Below are 25,959 nucleotides of genomic sequence, written 5' to 3' on the forward strand. Positions count from 1 at the left end.
CAAATGGTCTTATAAAGATTGTTTATTCTCCAATTGTTGATTGCAGAATTCTGTGTATGTTCATTTGATCATATTTATTAATTGTGTTACTTAAATGTTCTGTATCTTCATATTTGTCTGTTTGACCAATCAGTGATTGAAAGCAATGGTACAAAAATTGCAGTATCATAGATGATTTGTCACTTTTACTCTAAAGTTCTATCAACTTTTGCTTTGTAAAGTCCATCAGCAGTAGGATGGTTCAAACAATTGGGGTTTTACATATCATAAAATAAAATGCAGGCACAAAAATTAATGCACAACAATCTCAAAATTTTAATATTGAACAAAAGAAGCCAAGTTTATAAAATGTATTTGGTGTGCTTTAATATATATAATGTTTGAATAAATATAAAATATTAATTTTATTAAATGCATACATTATAGAATTTTTATATCTTTCTCATGGATTGTACATTTTTATTATATTGTAATACTCTTAATAACTAGTTTTTTTAAGTCTTAAAGTTTACTTTGTCTGATATCAGTATGGTATATCAGCTTTTTTAGTTAGTATTTGCCTGATCTTTATATACATTTTATTTTTGAAATTTCTATGCCCTTATGTTTTAGATGAGTCTTTTTTTAAATGAGTATCACTGGATTTATTATTATTATTGTCACTATTGCTATCCTTATCATTGCTATTATTATTTGATCTGACAATTTGACAATATCTGTCTTCTACTTTTTATGTTTAGTGAATTAACAATTATTATTATGCATATATTTGGACTTGTTTCTATCATCTTTTTATTTCTATTTGCAACATTTTTTGCATATTTCTTTTTTTCTTTTCTTGCCTTTAGAGTACTTGAGTTAATTATTTCTCTCTTATTCCAATTATTTTTCCTCTGCTGATTCATAATTTATATACTCTACTAGTGTTTACAAACTAGTGCGGGTAATTAACAAAGCAAATTAAACAAAAACTCAACTATAGGACTTTAGCTCTAATCTTCATCCTCTTATCTACATACCACTGTGGTTCAACATTTCAAATATTTATTTTTTAACTTCATTAGGTAGACACTACTATGTCACTTTCTATAAGACATTCTTTCCTTTGGATATACCTACATGTATATGAACTTATTTATTTACCATACCTTTATTTATACCAGGCCATTTTTCTGGGATTATTTCTTTTCTGCTTGCAGTGTAATTCCTGGAGTATTTTGGTATTTTATTATGCTATACATCTGGCATTTTATTATGTCCTATAAGTACAACTGTGAAAACTACACATTCTTTGGGAGGTCACCAATTCCCTCCGCATTGCTGAAACCTATAGGTGCTTTCCTACCGATATCCTGCTTTACTTCTACTGGACACCTGAGTGGGGACCGTTTACTCTTCCTTAAAACTCATTCCAATCATAGAAATCCATAACTACTTGAAAATTAAACAATACATTTATAAATAATCCAAGGATTAAAAAGGAAATAACAAGGGAAGTTAGAAAGTATTTGGATCTGAATAAAAATAAAAAGACAACACAGGAAAATTTATGAAATGCACTCAAGTGGTACTGATGAGGATTTTAGGCTGGTTAATTTTAAAATTGCAGATGAGAAGCAGGCTCCGAGGAGTGGAATTTGCTTGTCCTTTGATCAGAGACAGTTGCATTTGTGAAGGAAATCTCCATGCCTCCCTCTCTGCGTCAGGAGGAAGGGGGGATGGCCTTATCTCTGGAAACTCTCAATGCAGAAGGCAAGAACTTAAGTTGTTTACTGTCTGGCAACCTCATGTACCTGACCCCCCCAAATCCTCCTTTGTCTTTGGCTGAGGATAATATTTAAGCAGCGACTTCTGCCATTTACTCAATCCGGTTTGATTCTTATCTAAAAGTTGTGGGACCGCCCAATGGCCAGACCCTACCGGCAACTGGTACCATTTTAACTTTTTTTGTCTTGTAAAGAGATAACTCACATACCTATGCCTTAAATTTAGCCTTACTCTCCACCCATGTTTGCAGCAGAAGCGGCAGCAGAAACATGCCGGCAGCAGCTTTGCCTGCCCATGGGTCCTGTCCCCACGCAGCAGCTCTGACTGCCCATGGGTCCTGTCCCCATGCTATTCCATACTATTCTCTAAATAAAAGAGCACTACTGCCAGACCTTGAGAGTCCAAGAAATCTTTCTTTCAACTCCTTGGCTCACCGACCCCACATCATTTCTTTGAGGGTAATTTATAGCCTTAAACAGCTACATTAGAAAATAAAAGAAACATGTCAAAATAAATAATTTAATCTTCTACCTTAAAAATCCATGAAGAGAAAACCGAACTGAAGTCAAAGAGAGAGAAAATAATAAACATTAGGGTAGAAATGAATAAAATAGAAAACAGAAAAACAATGGAAAAAATCAATAAAACCAAAAGTTGGTTCTTGAATGGGTCAACAAACTGACAAACTCTTAGGCCAACCAATAAAAAACATGCAGACAGGGAAAATTAGGAATGAAAGAGAGGACTTTACCACTGACCCCTCAGAAATTAAGACAGTTATGAGGGAATATTATAAAAAACTCTATACCAACAAATTTGACACTGTAGATAAAATGAAGAAATTCCTAGAAAGTCACAAATTACCAATGCTGACTCCAGAAGATACAGAAAATGTGAATAAACCTATAACAAGAAGTTGAATTAATAATTACATATTGTTCCCACAAAAAAGAAAGCCCTAGGCCCAAATGGCTTCACTGGTGAATTTTATCAAGCATTTAAATATGAAATAATGCAAATACTGCAAAAATTCTTCCAAAATATAGAGGAAGAATAAACACTTCCCCATTCATTTATTAGGCTGGTATCACCCTGATGCCAAAGCCACAAAAAAGCATGACAAGAAAAAAAACTACAGACCACTACTGTCCATGAGTATAGATGCAAAAATCCTCAATAAAATGTTAGCAAACAGAATCCGACAACATATAAAAATACTATACACTATGACCAAGTGGGACTTATCTTAGGAATCTAAGGTTAATATCCAAAAATCAATCTATGTAATATACCATATTAATACAATGAAGGATAAAAAACAAATGATCATCTCAATAGATGCAGAAAAAGCATTTGACAAAATCCAACATTATCAAGAAAAACTATCCTCGGGGAAAGAAATAAAATGGAAAATGTAATTTTTAAAAAATCCAAGACTTATTCAAGGCAAGAACTTTTCGCAAACTTGGGATGGAAGGGGACATCCTCAGCCTGATCAAGAGCTGCTGTGAAAGCCTACAGCAAGCATCAGCCTTAACAGTGAAGGCTGCATGGCTTCGCTTAAGATCAGGAACCAGCAAGGCTTCCACTCGGCCTCTTTTTATCAACATCGTATTGGAAGTTTTAACCAGAGCAACCAGTCAAGAAAAAAGAAATTAAAAGCATTCAGATTGAAAAGGAGGAAGTGACACTATCTCCATTTGCAGATGAAATGATTTTCTACAGAAAATATAAAATCCTAAACATTCACTAAAAAACCATTAAAACTAATAAGTACAGCAAGGTTGCATGATACAAGATTAATGTACAAAAATCAACTGTATTTCTACATACGAGTAAAGGACAACTTCAAAATGCAATTCAGTCACAAGGTAAAAAATGTTCTGTAACTTTGAATGGCGACCAATGTTAACTAGTCTTACTGACGTGATCACTTTACAAAGTATACAAATATCAAATCATTATGTTGGACATCTAAAACGAATATAATGTTATGTCAATTATACCCCAGTAAAAAATAATTTTAAAAAATGAAAGTGAAATTAAGATACAACTCCATACACAATAGCATTAAAGAAAAAAATACTTGAGTAAATTTAACAAAAGTGCAAGACCTGTACACTGAAAATAACAAGACTCTGATGAGAAAAATAAGAGAAGATCTAAATAAATGAAGGAACAGTCCACGTTCAAAGATTGGAACACTTAATCCTTAACAATCCTTGTCAATGTTGTTAAGAGGGCAGTTTTCTCCAAATTGATCTGTAGATTCAATGCAATCTCCATCAAAATTGCAACAGGCTATTTCTTTGCAGAAATTGACACACAGATCCTAAAATATGTATGGAAATGCAAAACACCTAGAATAGCCAACACAATTGTGAAAAAGAAGTTGTAGGACATTCGCTTCCCAATTTTAAACTTACTACAAAGCTAGAGGTATCAAGTACAATGTGGTACTGACATAAGGATAGACCTTTAGATAAATGGAATACAAATGAGAGCCCAGAAATAAATCCTTATATTTATATTCAATTGAATTTTGACAAGGGTGGGAAGGCAGTTCCCTGGGGAAGGGGCGGGAAGGCGGTTCCCTGGGAAAAGGGTGGTCTGTTCCACAAATGGTGCTGGGACAACTGGGTATCCACATGCAAAACATCAACTTACACACTCACCTCACACAAAAATTAACTCAAAATGGATCATATACTTATATCTAAAAGCTAAAACAATAGCACTTTTAGAAAAAAACACAGGAGAAAGTTTTCAAGATGTTAGTTTAGGCAAAGATTTCATAGATACAACGCCAGAAGTATGGTCCATAAAAGAAAAAAAATGGTAAATTGGACTTCATCAAAATTCAAGCCTTTTGCACTTCAAAAGACACCAGTAAGAAAGGGAAAAGATGGGCCAGCTCCGTGGCCGAGTGGTTAAGTTCACGCACTCCGCTGTGGCGGCCCAGGGTTCGGATCCCGGGTGCGCCATGGCACCGCTCGTCAGGCCACGTTGAGGTGGCGTCCCACAACTAGAAGGACCTGCAACTAAGATATACAACTGTGTACAGGGGAGGTTTGGGGAGATAAAGCAGAAGGAAAAAAAAAAAAACGATTGGCAACAGTTGTTAGCACAGATGCCAATCCTTAAAAAAAAAAAGAAAGAAAAGGAAAAGAGAAGCAACAGATTAGAAGAAAACACTTGAAAAAACATTTATCCAGTAAAGGACTTGCATCTCTTACAACTCAATATTAATAAGACAAACAGTCCCTTCAAAAACTAGACAAAAGATCTGAATGGAATTCACCAAAGATCTAAGAATGATTAACCAGCACATGAAAAGATACTCAACACCGTTTGTCAATAAATAAATGCAAATTAAAACCACAATGAGATAACATTTCACCCCCTAGAACAGCTGTAATAAATAAGATGGACAATAACAAAAGGAGAAAGGAGCATCGTCGCACACTGCAGAGGGGGAGGTAAAATGGCACAGCAACTGTGGAAAATAGTTTGGCAGTTTCTCAAAAAGTTACAACATAGAATCACCATGCAGCCCAGGATCGACCTTGGGCCTCTACTAAAGAGAACAGAACGATGCACACAGGGCATTTCACAGCAGCCCCAAACTGGAAACAATCTAAACGTCCATCGACTGGTGACTGAATAAACAGAATGTGGAATGTCAATACATGGACTACTACTCAGGGAGACAGGAACAAACCGCTGACACCCGCTACCACGTGGAGAAACCGCACAAACATTGGGCTAAGCTGACAAATAGACATGGCAAGCAATAGGATATATTGGAGTATATGAGGAAGCCATTTGGTATAAACCTAATTCGGCCTGACTTTTTTTTTCCAAAAGGGCCTGACATGACCATTGAGCAGGCATTGTATATCCACTTTAAAACATTTCCTATGGCAAAAACAAATGGCCTTAAGATAAAGGTGCAACTTCCCCCTATATTGGCATTTCCTTAGGGATAAGCATCTTTCCTTAGGCTAGGAACTGATTGCTGTGCTCACCTGTGACCACCCAGCTCAAGACAGCAGACCAACCACCCGGCTGTGTTTACCGAAACAGCAGACTTACCTGCTGTTTCATCAATTGCTGTCCCGACAGATCAGCCTTGCAACTATTGTAAAAGGGACATTTCAATCCTATGTGGAACATCCTCTCTGGGGGTATATAACCACTCTGTACACCCCACTTCTTTGGTGCCCTTTCTTCCTTCAGGAAGAAAGGCCCTGGGCCATGGTCCTCAGATTTTAGCTCAGAATAAACTCTCCCAAATTTTCATTTATAGATTGGTTATGGATTATTTTCGTCGACAAAGTGAAATGAACTAGTCATAAAAGGCCATATATTGTTTGATTCCATTTATATGCAATCCCCAGAAAAGGCAAATTAAGAGACAGAAAGTAGCCTGGTGGTTGCTCGACAGTTGGAGTAAAAATGTGGATTAACTATGAACAGGCATGAGGGATCTTCCTGGCATACGAACATGTTCCAGAACTGACTGATGCTGATGGTTATGCTCACTGAAGTCGCCAAGAACAAGCCCGGAGCCCACGCGCCTGTGGGGAAACGCGGCCCAGCGCCGCCGCCCACGCTCACCCGAGACCCACTCGGCCTGGGCCAACCGTGACCTGCGACCCCGCCTCGCACGACCGCCTGGGGGACGGGCTGCAGCTCCCTCGCGTTTGAGGCCGAGCGCAAGGCAGGCCGCCGGCGAAGCCCCCGTGCCACCCCCGCCCGTCGCGCTGCCCGCCTCCCCTCGCCCTGCGCTCCTCCCGGCGCGGCAGGGGGCACCCCCGTCGCCCAGGCCTGGCCAGTGCCTGCAGCAGGAGCGCAGAAAGAGATTTCAGCTCTTCTGAGACTAGGAACCTCTCTCTGACACCAGCCTTAGTGTGTTTCCTCAAAGAACCTGGACCTACTACTCAACAAGCGGAAATCAGTCTGCCTTGCTCAGGGTCGTGGAGGCCAACGTGGGTAGCAACAAAGATGTCACCGGATGCAGCAGATCGCTCTTCAGCAAACGACGTCTCAGACTGCTAATGTGAAAAAGGATGTGATTACTTTGGAGAAGAGTGACTTTTCAGCCTTCAGAGAAGAAAATGAGAACATAAAACTTGAACTACATCAGTTACAGAATGGAGTAATCAAAGTCTGAACAGATACCAAATTAAACTTCAACCTGAAAAAGAGCAGAGTAGAATAACTGTGTTCATTGAACAAAAGGAAGCTGCTGGAGATGAGGACAGAAATAGTGGCATTGCACGGCGGCCAGGATCAGCCCCTCACCCAGACACTGAGGTTGCTGGCTCAAAAGCATGATTCAGGCGCACAAGTGTGATAATATTAAATATTCAGCAGGACCCGTATTTACCTGCCTAACAGTAGCTCTGGCATTTTATCACCTGTGGGCACATAATGAAGTGTCTATTTTTTTTTATTTTTACTTTTTTGAGGAAGATTAACCCTGAGCTAACATCTGCCAATCCTCCTCTTTTTGCTGAGGAAGACTGGCCCTGAGCTAACATCCGTGCCCATCTTCCTCTACTTTGTATGTGGGACGCCTACCTCGGCATGGCTTGCCAAGCGGTGCTGTGTCTGCACCCGGGATCTGAACCGGCGAACCCCAGGCCGTGGAAGCAGAACGTGCAAACTTAACCACTGTGCTTCCGGGCTGGTCCTAGAAGTGTCTATTTAAAGAGGAAAAAAAGTTACTAAAAACTACTGAATTATTAAAAAGTCAAAAGCAAAACCAAAAACTCATTCCATCCTTGGCTGATGCACCACAACTCCCTTGTGATTTTCTTACAACTCCTCTGCTCACTGCAGAGTCCCCTATACAGGGCCACATGCTCCAGTTCTATAAAGGGAAGGTTTTATAGAGCTATATCCTAAGCCCTCTGTTCTTTGCATTTTGCAAAGAGTTTAAACATATGTATAATCTCTCTGTGGTCTTTAAAAACCCCACGGGCCAGCCTCAGTGGCTTAGTGGTTAAGTTTGGCACACTCCACTTCAGCAGCCTGGGTTCAGTTCTCGGGTGTGGATCTCCACCACTCATCTGTCAGTAGCCATGCTGTGACAGCGGCTCACATACAAAAAGGAATAAAAAAGAGGAAGATTGGTAGCAGATTTTTTTTGCCTCAGGGAAAAAAAAAATCCATGACTTTAAATATGGGTTTTATACTGAAAAATTCAAAATTTTATTGCCAGCCTAATTGTCTTGAATAAGATCTAAAATTATATTTGCAACTAGCCATTGCACATAGGCATTGTGCTATATTGCTTATAGGGCAGATTTGCAAATAAGATGCTAATTTTAGACATGCAAATAGAGAAGTCCTAGAGGAGAGGCAGAGATATCTTCCTAGACTGTTTCTCTTGCATTTCTACCTCATCCACTATCTCCATGATAACCACTCAAATTCAGAGCCCTGTCTCTACCCTCACAAAAACTCATCCAAACTGCTCAGGACACGATGGACAAGCAGCTTCACCCTGCCCTCTCTCTGGTTGGGTGGTGGTTAGCATCTCAGCTGTGATTTTCTGAAAGCACAGCCAGACTTGAGTGGTCCTGCAGCCTTTGAACAGAAGGCACCAACAGTCCCTAGTCAGCATCTCCATGTGAATAACTGAAAATCAATACTCTTATCTTTACTTTTTTTTTTTTAAAGAGATGGTGTTTGTTTTAGTTTTTGTTTCTTGGGTGTTTTTTCAGGGAAAGATTTGCCCTGAGCTAACATCTGTTGCCAGTCTTCCTCTTTTTTTCCCCTCCCGAAAGCCCCACTACATGGTTGTGTATTCTGGTTGTAGGTCCTTCTAGTTCTTCTATGTGAGCCACTGCCACTGCATGGCCACTGACAGGTGGTGTGGCTCCACAGCCAGGAAATGAACCCGGGCCGCCAAAGCAGTGAGCACTAAACTTTAACCACTAGGCCTTAAGGGCTGGCTCTATTTTTACATTTTTAATAAGCCTGGTGAAAATACAACATTCCAGCCATCTCCCTGTCATGTTCTTAGCCGCAGGATGATTTTTTGTAACTACAAGACTCCACGCAATAGAAAAACAGACAAGACTGGCTAAAAGAAACTCCGAGTGCTCAAGACTCAGAGCTCAATGCCCTCGGTGGACCTGTGCCTGCCCCAGAGAATTCAGGACCAAGGAGAGCGACCGGGGGGACCTCCTCTTAGAGGTTGGCTCTAATCCCAGGGCCAGCGTCCATGACCCTCCACTGAGCACATCACTCAGACTCTGGAGAGAGAAGATCCAGGCCTGCGGGTTGTGCTTATGCGCTGAGGGCAACCCAGGCTCCCCCCAGCAGTGCCCTGAGCCTGACTGGAAGGCCACAGCCAGGGAAAGGCCTGAAGGGAGAAGTTAGGGGGCCCCCCGGCCCATGGCTTTGCTGACCGTCACTGAGATCACTCAGCTTCTGCCGCTGAACTCATGGGCAGCACTGATTTTCAGCGCCCTGCAGTGCTGAGCTCCTTGACTCCCAGCTGCCTCCCAGCATCCCTCCCTGGGTCTCCCTGGGACGGAAGAGCTGCTGGCCTAAGGCCCCAGAAGGGACCAGGAGGGCCTGGGCTCTTTGTGCCTTCAGCTTTGCATTTCAGAGTCATGCACAGGAAGTTTAAGGACTGACTCACAGTATACAGGGTACAGAGCAACCTAATGTCCTCCTGGCTGCTCCTCCTGCAAGCCCTGGGAGGAAACAAGTCCATTAAAAAAATACCAGAGAGACACACTCACTTATACAGAGTACACGCCTGGCTGGGGTGTTGTCTAAACAATTTCCAGTGAGTGAAGCTGCTCACTTCAACTGATCCGGGGGCCGGGGGTGGGCAATACCCGGGTCACCAGGCCCCAATCCCTGGAGAATCCAGAGCTGAGCTGCTGGAAGCAGGGGGCTTCTCCGCCCACACTCAGTGAGAGGAACCCACAGGCACAGGGAGAGGAGAAACAGAGCACGAGGGCAGCTCCTTCCCTCCCCAGACCCTGGGTTCCGCAGCCAGGGAAGCAGGAGGGACTGCAAGAAGCTCCAGCTGCTTCCAAGGGAGGAGCCTTCTCAGGAGATGGTCCTACTGGCTGGTGGACACTGCCCGAATTTTGGGCGCAGCTGAGGAAACACAAGTGACATGTGTCAGGTCCTGTCAGGGGACTAGGGCAGTGTCAGGGACAGAGGTTCTTATAAGGCTTTGTAGAGAACACGTCCAAGGCCCTTGCTCTGGGGAATGGGCGGGGCCTGCTCTGTTTCCCACCCACCCTTAGTGTTTCTGTCTGGCCTGGGCAGTCACTCTTGGCTCTGGGGATCAGTCCTGCCAGGGGCACTGCACCTGTGTCCCCAGCTCTAAGCAAAAGACATACGCTCAACAGTTGCCTGGGAATCTCCTTTCTCTAGCCTTTCTGCCCTCACTGGTGACCGTGGGGCCACAGGCAGGATGCTCTGTGCTCCCTGGGTCCCCCACCCCACCCAAAGCTGGGGCAGCCTCTCTGACCCTTGTTTGTTTCAGCAGGTTCTCTGCAGTGACTCCAGAGGTTACACTGCACAAACACCTATGTGCAGGTAACGTGGTCAAAGAGATTTTAGGGTGGCCCGCTCTCCCCAGATGGGAACCCCAGGACATGGTGGGCCAGACTTCACACATGGGCCAAAGTCTTGCCCTTGGAGGCTAGACCTATATAGGGGGCCTCCCTCCCCCAAGACCAGCACCACATGGAAACACAAATCCAGGCAGCTCCGCCCTGATGTGGCCATCCTGACACAGCCCTTCCTGAAGACTTTTCTCCCCAGCTGAGTTAGGGAAAGAGAACACAAGTTGTTTTTCCCAGTCTTAATGTGTCTGCCTCAGGCTAGTGTCCTTCTTTCTCCCAAAAACTGTACAGTTCTCTTAGGTGACCGTTCAGGGCCAGAATGAGCCCTTCTGAGCCATCATGGAGAAGTCTATCAGCTATCTCTGTCTAACCACAGCCCTGCAACTGTGGAAGTTCAAGATGACACTCCAGAATCAATGAGCCTGTTCTTAAAGGAAATTGAGAGGTACAAAAAATATTCAACGTTTTCTCATTCCACCAACGGCCTTCGAAAACAGAAAGTATGCCTCCCTACAGTCCTTTTGAGGGTTTAATACTTATTAGACAAGAGTTCAGTGGAAGGTATGAGGAGAAACTTCATGAAACACTTTCCCTGGTATCAAACACCGGAGCTCGGTTTAGGCTCGGGGACAGCCCGAGGCCCACATGCAGCCACACCAGGATCCCGGGCCTTCCTCCAGGATGTGGGCTCTTTCTCTGGGAATTTGGGGCCAGTTTTCCTGATGCGTCACAGTGGCCACATCCTAGGGGACCTTGTGAGGATATCTCCTTCCCACTTATCGTTCACTACTTGCTTTTTCCAGTTGTTTTCATAATTTAAGGGAATAAAACATCTAGTTTTTATAAATTTAAGTAGATTAAATTGTAACAATATTTTAAATGATAAAGTAGAATATACTTAAACGGTAGAATTAGTATCGAAATTAATTATGACGCACATCAATCAACAGTTAAGAATAATCTGCAAAGTCAACATCATACTTCCTGGTGGAAGACTGAGTGTTTTCGGCTAATAACATGAATAGACAAGATACGAACATTGCCTCTCACTGCTTCTGTTTCACTCTGTACTCGAGGTTCTGGCCAGATAAATTAAGAGAGCAGGAAAGAGAGGGAGAGAAGGGGAGAGAGGGACAGAAAAGAAAAACAAAGAGAAGAAAAAAGAGAAAAGAGAGGAGAAGAAAAAAAAGGCATACGGGTTAGAAAGGAAGAAGGAAAACAATATCTCTGTTTGCAGATGGCACGATCTTGTTTACAGAAAATCCTAAGGAATCCACTAAAACATCCTTAGAACTAATAGATGGGTTCAGCGAGGTTGCAGGATACAAGATTGTATATAAAAATCAGTTGTATTTCTATGACAGTAAGCAATTCAAAAGTGAAATTAAGAAAACATTCCATTTACAGCAGTCTCAAAAAAATAAAATACTTAGGAATAAATCTAAAAAAAGAAATGCAAAATGTGTGAACTAGAAAACGTTGAGATTAAAGAAACAAAAACAATCTAAAGAAGAACAAAGTTGGAGGACTCATACTTCCTGATTTCAAACTTACTACAAAGCTACAGTAATCAAGACAGTGTGGCACTGGCATGAGGAAAGGTCAGTGAAGCAGCATCGAGCATCTCCAAACAGACCCTTGCAGTCAGGGCCAGTTAACTTGGGGCCAAGATAATTCAGTGGGGAGAGAACAGCCTTTCCCACTAATGGTTCTCAGACAACCTGATCTCCACACACACAAGAGTGAAGCTGGACCCTACTTCATGCCACTGGCGAAGGCTAACTCAAAATAGATCACTGACCTAAATGTAAAAGCTAAAGCTATGAAATTCTTACAAGAAAACATAGGGGTAAATCTTTGTGGCCTTGGTTTAGTGAATGGTTTCTTAGACATGACACCAAGCAAAAAAAGAAATGGAAAAACAAAGAATGGATAAACAAAATCTGGTATATCCATATAATGAAATATTATTTGGTAATAAAAAGAAGTGAAGTGCTGATACACTCCGCAACACGCACGAACATCGAAAACATTATGCTGAGTGAGAGACGCCAGTCAAGAAAGACCACATATTGTATGATTCCATTTATATGAAATGTCCAGAATAGGCACATTTATAGAAACAAAAAATAGATTAGCGACTATGTAGGGCTGGCAGGGGGGGAAATGGAATGAGAGTTTTTGCTAATTGGTACAGGTTTTCTTTCTAGGGTGGTGAAAATATTTTTAAATTAGATTGTGGTGATAGTTGCACAGCTCTGTGAATATATGAGATGCCACTGAATTTTACACTTTGAGTGAATTTTATGGTATATGAATTATATCTCAATACACCTTTTTTAAAAAAATATAATAGCTTTCAGGAATCTCACCAAATTCAAAAGGATAGCTGTGGTCTTCTATTCATATTGGTATATTAAGAGAATGGGCTATGAAGATAAACAAATCATCCATAAATCCTCTCATTCTTCTAAATTTTAAGTATTTTAATGTGATTGGCACAGGGGTAAAGTCAGGAATTCATGGAATAGTGCTCCAGCCTCTGCTCAAAGACCTAAACCTTATTTCCAGTCACTGGTTTAATTACAGAAAAGTCTAATGAGTAACGGATCACTCGTTTCTTCTTGCAATTAAGTTTTGTAACTTTTTTAAGTTGTCAGTGGTCTATAGGAGGGAGAGGACAATCCGAATACAGAGAATGACGTCTAGGACGTGAAAGGTGAACTGGCTGGGACAGCATCTAGAAGAACCAGCATGACCAGGTTCTAATCCCAGACCTATCACTTAGCACCTGTGACGCCATGAGCGCGTTATTATCCTCCCCATGCCTCAGTTTCCTCATTGGTAAAGTACGGTGATGGTATCACCTGCCTACAAGCTATGAGGAGTAAGTGTGTTAACTGATAAGAAGCACCTGGCACAGACAAACGCGCTCAACAAAGCTTTGCTATTATTATTAAGCGCAGGATCTTGCTTGATTCACTTTTGTATTACTCTCTGCACTCTTTACATTCTTGTCAATCACTTGATAAAGATTCATTGAAGACTAATTTCTTTAAAGGCACACAGCCAGGGTGTGGTTATTCTTAGCTTTGATGGTGAAGTGGTTGAGGATCAGAAACATAAGGTTCCTTTACACAGCTCCCAACTCACCAAGCTGTGCTCAGAACTGACATTTGGAATTTCAGCCCGATGTTCTTTCACTGCCCCACGCTCAGCAGCAGGGAACCTGAGAGGTGCTCAGGAGCAGAGAATTGCTCAGGTGGGATCTACAGAGTGGGTCACTCCCATCCTTGGTGCCTCCATGACAGAAGGAAGGGAAAAGCGGGGACAGGAGCCCAATGGGGAAACTGCAGGACACACAAAGGTGAAGCGATGTGGCAGGAGCACGGGGCTTCAGGTGCAGGGATCGACTGCTACTGGCTGCAGGTAGTGTCTGAAATTATATCAAAAAGAAAAAAATACAGTAATATCCCAAAAGTTAACGGCCATAAATTTAAAAGTTGTCAATGAAGCACATTTTAAATGGGTAATTCTCTGTAATTATGATTACAGTGAATGTTTGATGCTTCATTCTCTTTTTTTTCTTTCCAGCTTTATTGAGCTATAATTGACAAATTAAAAAGCTGTATATATCTAGGGTGTACAACATGATTACTTAATATGTTTACATTGTGAGATGGTTACTACAATCAAGTTACTTAACACATCCATCACTCACATAGCTACCATTTTTTGTGTATGTAGTGAGAAGCCTTAAGGTCCACTTTCTTAGCAACTTTCAAGTGTACGACGCAGTATCATCAACTATGGTCACCCTGCTGTACACTGGATCCCCAGAACGCACCCATCTCATTCCAGGTGTGCATACCTGTACAGGAATTCAAATTCCACTATGGCTAATTAGCCATTCACTTGAAACTTCCAATTTTTAGTGAACTATATTAAAGCTTCATGGGGCCTTTGGGAGGTGATTAAGTCTTGAGGGTGGAGTTCTCGTGAATGGGGTTAGTGCCCTTATAAAAGAGGACCCAGAGAGGTCTCTCACCCCTTCTGTAGGGTGAGGACACAGGGAAGCGACAGCCGCCTATGAGGAAGCAGGCCTCCACCAGATACCAAACCTTCTGCTGCCATGATCTTGGACTTTCCAGTCTCTAGAACTGTGAGAAATAAGTGTTTGTCAGCAAAAAAAACTTCAATTAACACCCACAAAGACTGATTTTGTTGTTTGACTTGCTTTCTCTTCCTTATAATAGATTCCTAGAAGGGTAATTATTCCATGAAAGAATATGAATATTTATGACCATTGGTACATATAACCAAGTGATTTTTCAAAAGGGTTGTGTTAATTAACACTGCCACCCATGATGCAGGCAGGAACACAAGTTTCACAGCACCATTGCAAGTGCTGGACATTGTTGTTAAAATATATTTTGCTATATAAAAAATAGTGAAACAGTACCTCATGGATTTCCTTTAAACTCTTCTGATTATTAGTGAACTTCAACATTTTCCTGCATGTTTTTTCCTTCATTATGGATGCTTTTCATTGTGTAGGGCAATCTCGCGTATTACAAGACGTTTAGCATTTCTGGCTCCTGGGCGAGAGATAATATCACCCTCCACCCTGGTCAGTGTGACAACCAAAACTCCCTGACATATTTTCACATGTGCCGCATGCAGCTTTGTGGGATAAAAACCATTGCTTGCTGATCTAGTTTAAGGCCTGGCCCAAGTGTAGGGCTAAGCAGCTACACCGAGCCTTCTTTTCCTTGAGCTCTAGTCAGGTTCCAGTGTGGCCTTTAAGGGAAGAGGAAGCCTCTTGCCAAGAAAGAAAGAATACATAAGGCACCTCCGTGAAAAGGTGTTGTCTTTGTAACCTTGACAACTTTCTCCTCGGACACTCGTGCCAGACTCTGTCCTTGGTCTTCATCCGTGTTATAACTTCTCCTCCTTGAACGAAGCTTTGAGCTCTCCCAGAAGATGACTGTGCTTAGCCAGCACCTGTTTCTCACTCCAGAGCAAAATCTTCCATCAGAAAGAGAAGAGTGATTCTAGGAGAGGAGGCAGGGAAGGAGCAGGGTGGAGATTGGAATTCAGGTGATAACCACACTTCTCCCTGCCTTTAAGTAAAGAATTGCTTACACCACCTTGATCCCCAATGTGAATGTAAGTCTGCCATTTCCAAACCGAACACATTAGAGCCTTAATGACAGTCTTTCCAGGTTATACACACCATTTTGATAGTAAGCAGTAAAATTTCTTTGTCAGCTTATGCTAACACAATTCTCTTCTGCTATTTTTTCATGGATCCAAAATTCTTTCGTAGGGTATCTATCGACTCACGGCCATCATTTCTCATCAGAGTTGTCATGTTGCCTGTCCTAACAGAGCAAAGGCACTGCAGGAAATTACGGATTTTGTTTCAGTAACTAAAGGCCGAGTTCTTGGATTACAAAAGAATCCATGGCAATTAGTTCTTTTGAATTCCCAAATAGAGAAAAGAATTAGAAAAAACTTATCAGAAATCTATATACCAGAATTCCAGTTTCAACTTCCCCTGTAAAGTCGCTCAGCTCTAACACGGAAGTTGTCACTCCCATCCTCACAACAAAAAAGCTGAGTACACTGAAATTCAAAGACTTTTCTTAGATTCATCAGAGAACTGAGGTCACAGGACAAACCGCCACCCCAAAATCTGGACAAACAGGCAAATACTGGGAATCACAGGCAAGATCAGTCTACATGAAGCAGAAGCCACGGGAACCAGTTCCAGTGGGAACACGCAACTGGAGGCTGATGAAGTGCTGGAGGCTCAGTGTGGACGAGATGGAGAGTTAAAAACTCCAGGAGCCTGTCCTTGGAGGCGGGCTCAGACATCCATGGGTTTTACCTCCAGGAGCCCCACCAGGTTCTCACAGTGAAGCTGAGAGAAAAATGCCCTCCTGTTTTGGCGGGGGGAGGGGAAAAGAACCATTCTGAAACATGGCCAGGGCTTTCTCCAGGACAAAGCCCTCCGCTCTAAGGGAAATTTCTTCACCAGAAGCTTATCCGACCTCAGAGAAGGGCAACTAGACAACTGCAAACTCCTCTAGCCTTCGGGCCTCATGTAAGAGGGAGGAAAAAAGGATAAGAAAAGCTTCTAAAGGTCACCGCTCAGGGACCCAGACCTAGTAAAAGGCTGAGATTTAATTATAAAATTACAGGATGCTTCCCGCCCTCAACACCTCCCCACCACATCAACAGACTCCAGTAGGATAACATTGGATTCCAAGTGAGAGAGCTGCAAGACAGACTCTGTTTAAGATCGAGTTATTAGGGAAACCCCAAGACAACAAGGAGAAAAAACAATAAGAAAACTGAAGCCGCTGGCACTTACAGCTACAACAAACATTGAACATAGCCCAGCAAAAAACTCACCCTAAGGCCAAATTACCTTAGTTCCTATCACGTGATACATGACGTCTGGCTTTCAACAAAAAGTTCTGAGGCAGGCGCTGGCCGATGGCACAGCAGTTAAGTTAGCACACTCCACTTCGATGGCCCAGGGTTCACAGGTTCAGATCCCGGGTGCAGACGTACGCACTGCTCCTCAAGCCACACTGTGGCAGGCGTCCCACATATAAAGTAGAGGAAGATGGGCACAGATGTTAGCTCACGGCCAATCTTCCTCAGCAAAAAGAGAAAGATTGGCAGCAGATGATAGCTCAGGGCTAATCTTCCTCAAAAATAAAAGTTATAAGGCATAGTAAAGGCAATAAAAACACAGTGTGAAGAGACAAAAAGAGCATCAGAACCAGAATGAGATATGACACATATTTTGGAGTTATCAGTTGGGGAATTTAAAATAACTATGATTAATATGTTAAGGACTGTAATGGAAAAAGTAGACAATATGCAAGAATAGAGGAATAATGTAAGCAAAGAGACAGAAACTTGAAGAAAGAATCAAAAGGAAATGATAGAAATCAAAAACCTTGTAACAGAGATGGACAGAGCAGAGGAAATAATAAGTGATCTCGAAGATAAGTCAACAGAAATGTCTCAAACTGACATGCAAATAGAAAAATAGAATTTAACAAACAGAACAGATATCCAAGAACTGTTGGACAGTTACAAAAGGTGTAACATTCGCAGTATGAGAATACCAAGGGAGGAGAAAGTGAGAAAGGAGCAGGGGAAAGACTTGAAATCATAATGGCTGTGAGTTTCCCAAAATAATGACAGATATGAAACTGTAGGTCTAGGAAGTGCAGACAACACTGTGCAGGATAAATAAAAACAACACAAACTACAAAGAAACCCTACACCTAGGAATATCATATTCAAACAGGAAAAACCAAAGTCAGAGTAAATTTTGAAAAAAGTAAGGCAGGGCGACACCTTTATATAGAGAAACAAGGATAAGAACCATTTCAGACTTCTTATCAGAAAGAGAGAGCGGAGCGCAATACGTGAAATGTCGAGCGGAAAGCGCGCCAGCCCAGAATCTGCACCCAGTGAGGTCATCCTGCAAAAGTGACGGAGAAACAAAGACTTTTTCAGGCAAACAAAACTGAGGGAACTTGTCACCAGCAGATCTGCCTTATAAGAAATATTAAAAGAATTTCCTCAGAGAAAAGGAAAATGATATAGGTCAGAAATTTGGATGTACAAAATGAAAGGAAGAGCATCAGACAAGGAACAAATGAAGGTAAAACAAAACGTTTTATTTTTCTTGTTCTTAATTTATCTGGTGGACAACTGTTTGTTCAAAGTAATGAGAATAATAATGCATTATGGGATTGTAGTATTTGGCTAAGTGAGATGAATAACAGAAATGTTACAAGAAATAGGAGGGAGGAATTGGGACTATTCGTGCACGGCACCTGCACTGCCTCTGAAGTAGAACAGTGTTAGTTCAAAGTCGACCTAGATTAGTTGAAAATGTTTATTGCAAACTGCAGGGCAACCACTAAACCAATTTTTTTAAAGAAGTATAATTGATATGCTAAGAAAGGAGAAAGAACAGAATCATATAAAATACTCAATTAAAAACAGAGAAAGCAGAAAAGGAGAAGAAAAGAAAAAGAAAGAAAGAACAAATATAATGAATAGAAAACACTTTATCTCAATAGATGCAGAGAAAGCATTTGACAAGATTCAGCATCCATTTATGATAAAAACTCTCAATAAATTGGGTATAGAAGGAAAATAGTTCAACATAATAAAGCCCATAAAACCCACAAGTGGTGGTGACAAACCCACAGCTAACATCATACTCAACGGGGAAAAACTGAAAGCCACCCCTCTGAGAACAAGAACAAGACAAGGGTGCCCACTCTCCCCACTCTTACTCAACACAGTACTGGAAGTCTTAGCCACAGCAATTAGGCAAGAAAAAGAAATAAAAAGGAATCCAAACTGGAAAAGAGGAAGTAAAACCGTCACTATTTGCAGATAACATGATTTTATATATAGAAAACCATAAGGAATCCACCAAAAACCTATCTGAAATAATAAGCAAAAACTGTAAAGTGGCAGGGTACGAAATCAACATACAAAAATCATTTGCATTTCTATACACTAACAATGAACTAGCAGAAAGAGAAATCAAGAATATAATCTGATTTACAATTGCAACATAAAGGAAAACATACCTAGGAATACATTTAACAAGGAGGTGAAAGATGTGTACACTGAAAACTATAAAACATTGTTGAAAGAAATCAAAGAAAGTGGAAAAATATTCCATGCTCATAGATTGGCAGAATTATCATAGTTAAAATATCCATATTACCTAAAGCAATCTACAGATTCAATGCAATTCCTATCAAAATCCCAATGACATTTTTCATGGGAATAGAAAAAAGAAACCTAAAATTTATATAGAACCACAAAAGACTCCAAATAGCCAAAGCTATTTCATAAGAAAGAAGAACAAGGCTGGAAGCATCACACTTCCTGATTTCAAACTATACTACAAAGTTATAATAATTAGAACGGTACAGTACTGGCATAAAAATAGATACATGGGCCAATGGAACAGAATAGAGAGCCCAGAAATAAACTCCTACATTTCTGGTCAACTGATATTTGACAAGGAAACCAAGAATACTCAATGGAGACAGGATAGTCTCTTGAACAAGTGGTGCTGGAAAACTGGATACCACATGCAGAAAAATAAATTTGGACTCCTATCTCATACCACTCACAAAAATTAACTCAAAATGAACTAAGGATTTAAACTTAAGACCTGATAACCATAAAACTCCTAGAAGAAAACCCACTAAAGAAGTTCCTTGACTTTGGTCCTGGCAGTGTCGACTGAGACAAAGAGTCTAGGTGACATCAGTGAAGGAGTTTACTCAGAGATCAGCGTGAGGAGCTCGAGCCCCAGCAAACAGTCCAACAGAGCGCTCTGACGGAACTGCTCTGAGTTGCGAGTTTAAGCGCAGCTCCTATCTCTTTCACATGACACGGTATGTGCAAGGAAGGGGGAAAACAGCAACTAGATTTCATATATGTCAAAAAAGGGATAGAACTAGTTTTTCTCTAGATTATACTCTGAAGGTAACATAAACAAGAATTTCTTGCTTACGCATCAGACAAGTTCAGAGATGCTGATGTCACCCATGTGTGGAGGGAGGCAAGGACCAGGGTTATTGTTTATTCCCTCAATCTCCAAGAAATGCAGCTGGGGATGGAGGAGCTATGTACCCTTTATCTTTTCCTGTTGCTGATGTCTCCAGCTGGCGTCTTCAGCCATGAGGTGTGGGGCTGCAAGGTCACTCTGACACAGGCTGACAGTGGCCTGCACGGCTGCTTCTCAGAACAGCGTGGATTTTGTTGTACTGACTTAAAGCCTATGCAGTTTGCTTGCTGGATTCGCCTGTTAGACCAGGGAGATGGGGCCCAGAAATCCATCCACGGCAGCAATTTCCTGGATATGACACTAAAAGCACAAGCAACAAAAGAAAAAAATAAGTGGGACTACATCAAACTAAAAGATTAGCGGACATTTGGTCCTATCCAAAACATCCATGTAGACATTTAGTCCACACCAAAAGGTCCTTGAATTTGGTTCTATCAAAAACATCCGAGCCAGCCCTGATGGTCTAGTGGTTAAAGCTCAGTGCTCTCACCGCTTCGATGGTCCAGGTTCGCTTCCTGGCTGTGGAACCTCACCACCTGTCTGTCAGGTGCCATGCTGTGGCAGCAGCTCACACAGAAGAACTAGAAGGACTTACGACCGGGATATACAACCATGTACCAGGGCTATAGAGAAAAAAAAAGAAGACGACTGGCAACACGTTAGCTCAGGGCAAATCCTTCTTTGAAAAAGACAACCATGAGCATATCTGCTCCATGCCAAATGGTCCTTGATATTTGTTCCTGTCAAAAATGTCCACATGTAGAAAATGTCCCTGGGTTCAAATAGCCCATAACGTTTATTTATACTTTTGGTTTATAGAATTAATATATTAAAAATACTATCATGTTTTATTGGTCCAAAAATTGTGTTGTGGCTGTATTGCCAATAATAACCCTTCTTGCCTTGGGAGCCTCGCTAGTAATGGCCCACGGGGTTAGGTAGATGGGTCAGGATTCAAATCTTGCAGAAGAGTGGGATTTATATTAAAATGAGTACCAAGGAAGAGTCTTTACAGTTAGAGAAAGGTGCAGAGGACAAGTCGAGGCTGGGCTCTCACAGTGCTTGGGTGTCGTATGTCACTGGGCATTTGGTTGGATGTGGCTGGGTCATTCAATAAGGGTGGAGTTTGAAAGGAGGACCTTAGCGAAACCGCAATGTAAAACAGGCAGCAAACTCGTGCATGTAAACACTTCACAGAGCATCTTGCTTGTCCAGGAACAGTGAGAACAGATATGGTCTCCCACCACATACCGGATGAGTGTCACAGCCACTATGAGGAGGATGCTGAGCATCTAATTAACCCCTCTTCAGCTATCCCATTGCCCAGGGTTAATGGGCGATGTTTGCCTTGAATCATGTCCTACGGAGGTATGATCATGGTAGACTGCAAGAGACATCTACCACAATTTGGACAGGTTTCAGTCCCACACTTAGCTGCCAATCAACGTGGACTATCACACCCTTGGCTGGGGCCTACCTGCTGGCTGAGCCTGGCCAAACTGGGTGTCAAATCCATAAGACATTGGTAAGGTTTCCCCTACCAGTAAACCAGTGACACTGGTCAGATGGCTACAAAAGAAAAAAAAAAAAACCTTCTTCTGTTGCTTAGCAGTATGATATTGTTATTTGAAAATTCTCAGTGGAATATGGCAAAAATAATATGCTCACAAAAAGAAAAGCCAATGCTACATTATAATGGTTTTTGTTTTGACAGGAGTTTTTACTGGAGCTGTGAAGAAAGGAGCACCTGCAATGCCGGATGCATAACGTTACAATTATTCAAGATGGGACAGGAAAACATCAGCACGATGCTGGTGTTGAGGGGAGGTAAAGAAAACCCTGAACAGGTTAAAACAACGTGCAGAAGAAGAACCAAATGCAACACCATCACAGGTACTTTAAAAAACTCTCCATGATATTCATGATTGAGGGTTCCTCTTAATGCTTCCAGAAGAAACTCATTAAAGCGGCAAGTAAACAGAATTCAAAACAGACATCAACCTCCAAACCCAACCTCATTGCATAGAATTGAATTCCAAAGGAGTATAAAGTGACCAGACTTGGAGACCCACTTCCTATGCATGATTCCAGTGCTCGAGATGACAAAAGAATTCTTATTTACACAACTTATGACAATATTCGATATTTAAGTACCAGTTCAACATTATCCAGTGTGGCACCTTCAAGATGGCACCAACACAGTTCACGCAGTTATTTACTGTGCACGGTGTAGTATTGGGTTATACTAAGCCATTGATTTAACACTGACAACACAAGAAGACATTGATATATATATATGAGAAAGTCCTTACATTTGCATGGGAAAGAAACTTGACATTAACCCTTCATTGTGCATGGTGGATTTCAAGACTGCAAATATGACCGTGATTTGACTATTCCTACCAAATGCACAAGTACAAGGATGCTTGTTTCACTTTTTACAATCACTGTGGCAAAAAATATCTTCTTTGGGTTTAACACCTAAGTATACGACCACAGAGAGAAACACCAGCAAGTATGCATCCATGTTCTTTGGACTCCCATTTGCGTCTTTGGAAGATGTAAATGAAACTTTTGAGTACATTGTGGAGAATGCAGGAGAAAATTTAGACAACCTAATGCATTATGCTGAGAGAGTGCATGTCTGTGGAAGGCGTGGCAGAGGCAGAAGAAGACCAGAAGCTCCAAAATTCCCCTCAGAAACTTGGAATGTTCGCACATCAGTACTGAACAGTGATCACTGGATGAACAATGCAGTGGAAGGCTGGCACAGCAAATTTCAAAAGCTGATGCTAGTGCATCATCCTTCAATTTGGAGATTTAGTGAAGTGTTAAAAGATGAAGAGCAAAGCAATGGCCAAGTTATCACCCTGGTTCTTGGCGGTCAGATTCGAATATAGCCACCAACTTGACAATGATACCAACAAAATCAAATTCATATAAACAAAATTGTTAACAGATATAACAAATATAAAGCCAATAATCAGGTTGATATATACTTGAGAGCAATTGCCATCAACTTAAGAGTAACCCTACGGAACTTTATGACAAGGAAGAAGAAGAATAAATGTGAAACCCAAAATTCATCGTGAATTACAAAAACGATAATGTGAATACAATTTTAATGAAGTTAAATGTTTGTATTATTTAACAAATCAGGGACCAAATGTCTCCATGGACGTATTGAACAGGACCAAATGTCCTGCAAGGAACTGAAAAGCTGCTGCACAGCAAAAGAAACTATCCACAAAATGAAAAGGGAACCTGTGGAATGAAAGAAAATACTTATAAATCATGTATCTGATAAGGGGTTAATATCCAGAATATATAAATAACGCATACAACTCAATAGCAAAAAAAACAAACAACACAATTTAAAAATGGGCGGAAGAACTCAATAGACATTTTTCCAAAGAAGACATACAAATTGCCAACAGGTACATGAAAAGATGCTCAATGTCAACAGTCATCAGGGAGATGCAAATCAAAACCACAATGAGCTATCCCCTCACACCTGTTAGAATGACTATCATCAAGAAGACAAGAGATAACAAGTGTTGGTGAGGATGTGGAGAAAAGGGAAAGCTTGCACACTGTTGGTGGGAATGTAAATTGGTGCAGCCAATATGCAAAACAGTATGGAGGTTCCTCAAAAACTTAAAAATAGAACTACCATATGATCCAGCTATTCCACTTTTGAGTATGTGAAGAAGATGAAATTAAGATCTCAAGAGATGATCTCCACTGCCATGTTCATTGCAGCATTATTCACAAAAAGTAGGCTATGGAAACAACCTAAGTGCCCATCAACAAATAAATGTGTAAGCAAGTGGCATATATATGTCCACAAAGGAGTGTTATTCAATCATGAGAAAGAAGGAAATTCTGCCATTTGAGACAATATGGACAGATCCTGAGGGTATTATGCTAAATGAAAAAAATCAGACAGAGAAAGACAAATACTGTGTGATGTCACTCATGTGTAGAATCTAAAAAAGCCGAACTCATAGGAACAGAGGCTAGAATGGTGGTTACTAGGGGCTGTGGGAGAGGGAAATGGGGAGACGTTGGTCAAAGTGTACACATTTCCAGTTATAAAACGAATACCTTCTGTGGATCTAGTGCACAGCATGGTGATTAGAGCTAACAATACTATATTATATACTTAAAAGTTGCTGTGAGAGTAGATCTTAAATGTTTTAACCACAAATAGAAACGGTCATTATGTGAGGTAATGCAGGTGTTAGCCAACGCTATGCTGGTAACCATTTCACAACATACAAGTGGATCGAAATCAACATCTTAAACTTACACAGCACCGGATTTCAATCACACCTCAATAAAGCTTCGGGAAAAAATGTCTCACTGATCTAGCAGTGATCTTTAAGCTGAATCAGCTGAGCAGCAGCTCAGGTTTGAATTCCTTTGGGGAGAAGTCATCAGGTCCAGAGCCCACCAAATATCACTCGACAGTAACCAAAAGGCCATGCGTCACCGCTGCCCCTGGAGCAGCCATTCCTCCTGAGGGTGTTGCAACCACTGCACCCCTAGAGAGGGAGGAAGACAGCGTCTTGTAAAATTACCACACTCTATGGAAAACTTAGGAAAGTACAGCAATTAGAATGAAGGAAAAAACGGCATTGAAGATATAGAATTCAATCCATGGAATTAGCTCTTTTGTACTTGATTTTAGTCAAAGTCAAAAAATCACCTATGAAACGACTTTTGTCTGCTTTTTAAAATGTTGAAAGCACTCAAGAGGTTAAGATATGTTTGTAATTTAATTGAACTTTGTAGGGTCTGGGCCTTGCTTGCTCAGCAGAAACCCCCAGGCCCACTGCAACCGTGTGTCCTTCTGGCTCCCTTCCGGGCAGGCAATCCAGCTACCGGGATTTGTAACGATCTGGGCCTGGCCAGCCGGGACCCTCCCCTATCCCACGAGAAGAACATCGTGTCCTATGGGGACACAGAGCCCCTCCATGGGAGCTACTGATCCTGGGAACGCTGGTCGTACCAAGGACAGCCCTTTGGCAAGCATGCAGCCTTTGTTCCTCTGCCTGCTTAAGCAAGCTTCTCTTAGGGGGCGGGCGGGTGCACACTTCCGTCCAGCCGGCCACTGGACAGTCTCCCATAAGTAGGACCCAATAAACCTATATGTCTCCTTTGCAGTCTCCGGGTCATTTCTTCAGTCTCTCAGCAAGATACCGCGTCATCTTAGCCCAGCTGAGCTTGCGGCGGAACAAACTTTTAAAAGTATTTTGTCAAGTAAGCTTGCAAGTCATTTATAAATAGGAAATTTTTATTTTAAATCTATTTTGATTTGTTATTAAGGGAGTATGTGAATATTCAAAAGAATGATTGATACTTAAGAAGATTCATAAATTCACAAAATGAATAAAGTTATGGGTGTTCAACCCCATGCATAAAAGCCCTTGAACATTAAAGAATCTAACAGCAGAAATTAAAAATAAGATAACGGGGGCAAAGAAAGAAAGATTTGGTAAAGAAAAAAATTTTATAAGAAAGTGTAACAAAAAGACAAAAAACGGGAAATATGCGTGAAAAGCTGAGAAACAGAGGATAGACCAAGAGATGAACACCCAAATAAGAGAAATTCCAGAAATAGGCAACAAAGAAAAGTAAAAGAGAGACAATTTCATGCAAATGTTTCAGAATTTAAGAATAAACAATGGCTTGAATGACAGGGCCCACGAAGCGGCAGCGCTGAGCGAATAGACGGTTTCACACAGCCTCAGAGCAAAAGCCCAGAAAGGAAGAGAAGATCCTGAAACCCACGAGGACGTGAAAGTCACCGGCTATGAAGGAGTAGCGTCTCCAGGGAAACGAACAAAACTGGATCTGACTAGTTATCTGATTGGTTTGAAAATATAGAAAATCATCTCAGTCATTTTATGTTCTTTTAGGGCAATTAGGGGGAAAATTAGAAAGCAA

General features: G+C 41.3%; 1 pseudogene; it reads left to right on the forward strand.

Annotated features, from left to right (window-relative positions):
* Positions 1 to 6,298: 6,298 nt before the first annotated feature.
* On the forward strand, positions 6,299 to 25,000 carry LOC103541154 (mitochondrial calcium uniporter regulator 1 pseudogene; annotated as a pseudogene).
* The last annotated feature ends 959 nt before the right edge of the window (positions 25,001 to 25,959 follow it).

This window comes from Equus przewalskii, chromosome 13, assembly GCF_037783145.1.
Source record: "Equus przewalskii isolate Varuska chromosome 13, EquPr2, whole genome shotgun sequence".
NCBI lineage: Eukaryota > Metazoa > Chordata > Mammalia > Perissodactyla > Equidae > Equus > Equus przewalskii.